Source organism: Hippocampus comes, unplaced genomic scaffold (assembly GCF_001891065.2).
Source record: "Hippocampus comes isolate QL1 unplaced genomic scaffold, H_comes_QL1_v1.1 scaffold12, whole genome shotgun sequence".
NCBI lineage: Eukaryota > Metazoa > Chordata > Actinopteri > Syngnathiformes > Syngnathidae > Hippocampus > Hippocampus comes.
This window is the reverse complement of record NW_017805478.1, coordinates 807690-814843: the sequence shown is the minus strand read 5'-3', so window position 1 is coordinate 814843 and position 7154 is coordinate 807690. Positions and strand designations below refer to the sequence as shown.

General features: G+C 42.1%; 1 pseudogene; it reads right to left on the bottom strand.

Annotated features, from left to right (window-relative positions):
* Positions 1-2012, bottom strand: part of LOC109519185 (sodium-dependent neutral amino acid transporter B(0)AT1-like) — a 5886-nt pseudogene extending 3874 nt beyond the window's left edge.
* Positions 2013-7154: the final 5142 nt, after the last annotated feature.

Sequence of the window (7154 nt, the reverse complement as noted above, 5' to 3'; positions counted from 1 at the left end):
GTCATGTTTCGGTTTGTGACCAACAGGTGGCACTGTGGGGCTTTTCCCTGCAGTTGCACACCTGTTGGTCGTTAGGTAAATAGTGGCACAAAAGGACTCCCGCCCGCCCGAGCACTCATTGTTGGGTCATTGTTGCTCTTTGCTGCTGTCACGTTTGTTTGTTTTTCATGTTTAGGTCATGTTTCTGTTTTTGATAGTTTTGAGCTTCAGTCATGGTTTTTGTTTGATACTTTGGACTTTGTTTAGGGTTTAGTTTTCTGTGTTTTATCAATACACTTCTTCAAATACACCCTGCTCCTCCCTCTTGCCCGCTTTTGGGGTCCACCACCACCTCGCTGCGTGACATATGGCAACATGAGGTGGGCCACACCTTCATTATTCATCATTAGAAGAAGATAAGATAAGAAAACCTTTATTTGTCTCACAATGGAGAAATTCCCAATTTACAGCATATTACATGTAAGATATATTATACATATATAATATAGAACTCTCTTTCTCTCTCTCACTCTCTGTGAAAGGATAAATACCTGACGTGTTTTGTAATTGCATTCAATGAATTCATATCACTACCCAGATACTGGGCCAATATGCCCTCTAGTGGTCATTAGTATGCATGTTGCAAGTGCTCTGATCTTCCATCTTTGCTATGACATCATTAACTATCCAGCTATCTCATCGGATTTGATATAATTGGATTAAAATCCAAACATTTTAAATTGCGACGCATTGCTGACGTGCGCTTATTTGATTTGACATCAAAATTGCTCAATCGTGAGCAACGTTAACATCGGTTGCTGAACTTTTGGAGCTTCTCATTGGTCGTACCTGTGCGGTTGGCATTGAGGGGGCACTGGCTCCATGGCAGAGGATCCTGGAAGGAGTTGAAGAGGTACCACATGATCCAAGCCATGATGGTGTTGTAGTACATGCCCACCAAAAAAGACACCAGCAAAGAGGACACACCTGCAACGATACGACACCGTGAACCTGACTGCCGTTGGATCATTTTTCAAAAGTGATTCCCTGAATATTTGCGGTTTGGTCCTGGAAAAGTCCCACATTCCAAATGATGACTTTTGGCGCTGTATCTTAGAGTCTAGGAACTATGCTGAAGTAAATTGAGGAGTGTCATGAAGAAAAGGAAAGAAAAAAAAAAGCTTTGCTTCCATCTTGTGGAATCATGGTGTCAAGGAATTATGTTGTAAATCAGTAAGCCGAATCCTTAACATTTTCCACACTCCAACGCTAATCCTTTTTAGTGGGGGTGTCAATTGCCCGTGGCATTCCCAATCCCTCGCAAATAACCAGGGTTCACTTGAAGCAGTCATTTTTACCCACCGACTCCGCGACTCCAGTCAAGTAAGGATTAATTGACCTCCACACGCCCACGCTGCCTTTCCTCAGCCGCTGTCCGATGGCAAATTCGAGGTGCAGCAGCGGGATTCCCTCCAGAACCACCAGGATCAGGAAGGGGATCATAAATGCACCTGGGAGGATAGTCACAGGGAAGCGATCAACTTGCACAAAGCTCGCGAAAGCAACCAATCAGTGACATAGCTTGTAAAATGTCCATTTCCATGTCATCGGCACCGATTTTACGTCTCGCAAGCAGCCTACCTCCTCCGTGGCTTTGGCACAAGTAAGGAAACCTCCAGACATTGCCCAGCCCCACACAAAAGCCCACACAGGTGAGCAGGTACTGGGCTTTGTTATCCCATTTGGGCCTGTCTCCCGCCTCCTCCATCTCCAGCTTCTCCAGTTCCCCATGAGAGGGGATCCGATCATCCAGCCCCGGGTTTGGTAGCTTCAGCTTCATGGTGAATGTGTCACGGTTGAAACGTCCCTCAGTCGCTACGGCGAGCTTATCTCCTCTCGTCTGCTGAGTGTCCTCCCCTCTCGAGTCCTTAAAGTGCCACTGAGCGCTCCCGCTAGGGGGACTGAGGTATTTACCGTGACCCGCGCGGCACCTGAACTCCAGTTATCAGCGGCTCATTGTCCAAATGCTTTTTTTTTAATGTCATGTCAGCAAACTTGAGCGGAAAAAGGTGTCACCTCCTTGACAATGGTTAATGCATCACATGATCGGTCGTCACCGACACTTTGCTCTGACAATATGATGCGCATCATTTTGCGAGGCAAAGGGTCGATGTGATGATAAGATATCGGACAAACACAATACCAACAAAAATAAACCTCAATGTATTGTTTCCCTCTCCAAAGAAAGAAAGAACAAAAAAAAGGACGGAAATTCACTTCCACGTGATGTCGCTGCATTTTAATCAAGCATTTTCCAGCAGAAACTGCTTTGATGTCCTCGTGCGAGTCGAAACAACAATCCACAATCAGAGCTCAATCATTATCATACCGTGGACGATTTTTATCTAATCGCACTGTGATAGTATTATATTGCTTAGTGATATTTGCATATCACTAAGCAATATAATATTTCATTTCTTTAAGTGCTAAGACTTTCTTGTCACTTTTCCAAGCCAAAACGTGCTCCAGTTTTCAACACATTTGACTTTGTGTTTTGTTTTGTTTTTCCTTGGTAAGTGGGGGCAGATATCTAATCAGTTTTCCTTTCTTATGCAATTATTAACCAAAGCTAGAAGTAAGATCGGGCGCCTTTCATAAAATCGTGCGTGGGCTTTGGACTGATAATGCGGCTCACGCTTTGTTTTCAATCACGTTTTGCAGTGTGCGGGTGTTGCTAAACACTATTTTATTTTACTTAGTGCCAAGGTGTCAAAGGCATTTTTGTCTTTGTTATGAATTCACTCAGACGGCCGTTCTGCATAAACTCTGAAGCGCAGTTAAAGCCGCCGTCTTGAGCATGGCACACATAAATACTGTGCGTTGTGGAAATTTGTGTCAGGGCTGGATAACTGCCACTGAAACGTAAGAGGTCCCATTTAAAAAAAAAAAAAAAAAAGAGAGAGAAAAAGGAAGCCAAATGGGAAAACAATGTCTGGGGTTGAGGGTTAAACATTGACGCATATTGTCATGCGTAAATGGCATTGTAAAAACACAGGCATGTCCTGTGTGAAATGGCGCGGCTAACACTTAGCCTGTGCGCTGCTCTCGCTCTGAGAGATATTTCAAGTCACAAAAGATGCTTGATGCTTGCGCCTTAAATTTCGCTTAGTACAGTCAATTGGAAGAACCTCGTGGTCTGTTGGCTTACGATCCACTTCCTGTTTTCTATTTTTTGAAGATCACTTTTGGGGTTTTGCGCTAAACCAGCGACAGTCATTTCCACATGGCAATTTTGCAACGCCACTCTCATGAAAATTGTCTGAGCAATACCTGAATCGAAAATGGAGAAAGTGTATCATGACTTTTGGGCCACCATGTGCATGAGGTTGTTTTGAAGAAAAATAGCACGGCACATCAATGTATGGAAGTCTTGCTAATTTAACCAAGTCTATTTAGTCTATCACAGTGTCTGCGATGAGCCAACAGGTGGGAATCCGTGCTTTTTGTTACCTAATTGGAGGCAATAAACACACCCACTACACAAGGACTCATCATATAAACATGACGATGTGTGTAGCATTTACACGCACTGATAAGATGACATGTTACATCCCATGACAGTTTTTTTCCTCCATTGAGGTCATTTACTGAACTGGATTTGTAGTAGACTGACTTGAACTTGGTCGCCGCACGTAAAGGAAAAGTACCGGAACTTCATACTTCGCTCCGTTTAGCTTTGTGTTATTGAAAGCAGGGGTAACGTTAAAAAAAAAAAAAAAAAAACAACAACAACAACACATTTGCCAAAATGAATATGAAAGTACACCGTTGGTAAAACATTTTGAGAAAGAGCAAATCAGTGCTCAAGAAAGCAGACTTGCTTTGTCCAAATGACCGTTTATTTGCCCGGCCAAATGGCCAAGGACGCAGTTGCCTGACAAGTTTGGATAATAAAAGAAATTGTGGACACACCAAAGTAAACTTGAGAAGATAACTTGGCTGATTGGAAGTGTATGTGCACACCCAGTTGAATGGAATCGCTTGAAAAAGATGTGCATTCTCTGTGCATAAAAAAAAAAAAAAAAAAAAACGGAGGGGAGCCGTTAAGAAGTATTGCAGGATTAAAGCGAATTTCTTTTTTTACGCCCGTCATCCAACTTTTTTAAACCACACTTTTCTCTGTGTTGTGTCGAATTTCAAAGACATATTTGAACACACACACAAAAAAATTGTGAGCACAAAACTGAAAATTCTGGATGTTTTTTAGTACTGTATCTGTGTTGGATATGTGCCTTTAAGGGGCGGGGCCTGGTGGGGTGATGTGTGATATCTGTGTGTGAGAAAGTTGGGATTTCTTTGTGAAAAAAAAAAAAAAAAAAAAAAATCTCATGTCCAAGGATGATTTTAATCTCGATTATAAATCTGTCAAAAAAAAGTGGCTTTATTGTCTTTTATCATCATGGATGACGAAGCATGCGACGTGAACGCAGGGCTGAAAGTTCAGGAAGCGCTGAGGTTAGGAAACATATGGGCACAATATAACAATAATGCTTTCTCTCTGCAAAGTGTGTGTATGTGTGTGTGTGTGTGTGTGTGTGTGTGTGTGTGTGTGTGTGTGTTGAAGATAGGAGAGATGTAAATCAGCTGATATGACACACCCGTCACATTCGAATGGCAATCTGTTGAAGTAATTGTTCTATTGGAGCCATGTCACGTTGCTGTTTACTTCACAAGGTTGACTTTACAAGTAATCATGCACACTCACTTGCCTATCAAACGATTCCTCTTGCGATGAAGTAAGGGCAACTTCACCAAGATGTCAAAACGTCTCCAGAGTCATTTCTTTTCAGGGAGTAAAACAATCAAACGAATAAAAAAAACAAAACCCATTTTGCTTAACTTAATACCACACAGTTAAAGGTGGTATGATACGGTACCTTATATTGCCTTATACTGTATACGATATACCCTTGTGTTCCAACATCAACACAGCACCACCACAAAATCAATCTCTATTATATCTATCCATCTATCTATCTATATAGAGATATCTATATCTCTATATAGATAGATAGATCTCTCTCTCGCTCTCGCGTATCTGTCAAAAAATGTATTGTGACACCCCTACCTTTTGATTTTAAAAAGAAATCAAATCATTTTACAATAGCCTCTTGCGTAGAATCAGTGGATGAGATATTCCAGGTGGATTATCATGCACAGATGGTGTTTACACCTTTCACACGCAAGAAGCCCCCGCGATGCAGGCAATTGTCAACGGACTGCACTTTTTATTGGGCTTTTATCCAAAATGCTTTCAAACGCTTTTACTGTCTGCAATTGAGGGCACCGGCCTCACCCCCCTGGGAGCAAATGGGATTCATTGGCCTGCTTCCCAAGGCTACAATCTCTCATATACTGTCTATAAAAGCCAGTATTTCCATCCTTATTTTTTTAAGTTACTCTTCTGTAAAGAGGGAGAAGGTCGACCGGTCAATTTTTGGCCTTCTGAGTAAAAAAAAAAATCAGAGCCGGAACGGTTCCTGGATCGAGGTGAAAGTTACCACCTGACTCATTTCTACCACTTGCAACTGTTTGACAAATCATTTTCACACGTCAGCAAAAGCTGGGGCTGATGATGACATTTAAGTATCTGAGCGTGGGGTGCCACACCACCGTGGGAAAGCACGCAATGGTGGCAGTATCGAAAACATGAGCTGACAACAACTTGCCGCTATTCACCTGCACATCTGAAAGTGTATAATATATTACAGGGAAGTGCACATTAGTTGGTTTATGATTCAGCTCACCACTGACCCTGAACCGGGGTAAGTGTTCGAAAATAGACGCGTGGATGGATGATTAACAGCACCGTGCTCGCGTTTTGAAGTTACAGCCTCAAGAGGGTGCCATTGTTCAACAGTGCACTTTCAATCACGCGAGTTGTCATTGTTGAATTTAGAATCTGAGCAGATGAAGTACATGATTGAAAAGCAGGGTTAGTTGAATGCTAATAGATGACTCGTTGGGTAGATGCATTGTAGCGGTGATACAGAACCACTGTTCCGTGAGAAATCAGATGTGCCACTGGCACTTGTACAATTTTGTGGACAGAAAATGGATTTACTTCAAATAACACAACAATATACAAGTGACATATACTCACATACTAACCATTGAAATGCTCTTTTGCAAGTTCGCATCACTTCAGTATTCATACTTTTCATGACATTTTGATCTAGCTTGCTCATCTGAAATAATATTTCTGTTTTAAGATCAGAATTTTTATTGATTGAGCAAATCGAGCAAACTGCTTGTTTGGGGCGATGTTGGGGGTACGTGTGTAATCTGGGTAACATCCATCTTTTTTTTTTTTTTTTTGCCATACAATAATAACGTGTAATTGCACATCCACGATGCTAGGTGGCGGTGGCAATCCCGTATATTTATTTATTCAGGTAAATTGATACACTTCAAATCTCTTCTTTGACTGACTAAAAAAACAGATTTCTGGAGGTGGGGGTGGGGGTGTTTCTTCTTTCTGGGGTAGGGGGGTCGGAGCAGGCAAATAATTGAGAAGCACTGGTTGCCAGTATTTTTGATCGTCCAGCAGGGGTACTTAAATACAAATCCTAAAGGAGTCCCAAACATTTTTCCATGACTCATAGGTTCATTTCGTGATGTTAACGATGTCACTATTTCCAAAATGACCTTTTCATTTGAAACAACAACAGTACGAGCTGAAGTAAAATGCCATTTGCATGTTGACATCAATTATTAAAAGCACTTGTCCAAAACAAAACATGACTGCTGTCATGAATTAAAAAAAAAGAGGGAGGTGTAAGAACTTGCTTCTTTTGAAATAGAAACACAGGAGAGAAGTGCAATTGCTGCGTCACACTTGAGGAGGGCCAGTGTGTGCTTGTGTGTGTGTGTGTTCACATGAGAGAGGGAGGGGGGAGGATTTAGTGGGACTCTCATACAGACAGTGGAGCGGCTGTCAGTGTCAGACAGATACTCTCCGGCACCAGGCTGCTGGAGTCCGCCTACGTTCCCTTCGCTGGCCACCTGCCTTTCCCAGAATAAAACAGGGCAGTTAAAAAAAAAAAAAAAGCTCCAGCAGAACTAAAGGAATACGAGTGAGTGACTGCAGTCCATCGCTTGGGGATCAAGCTTAC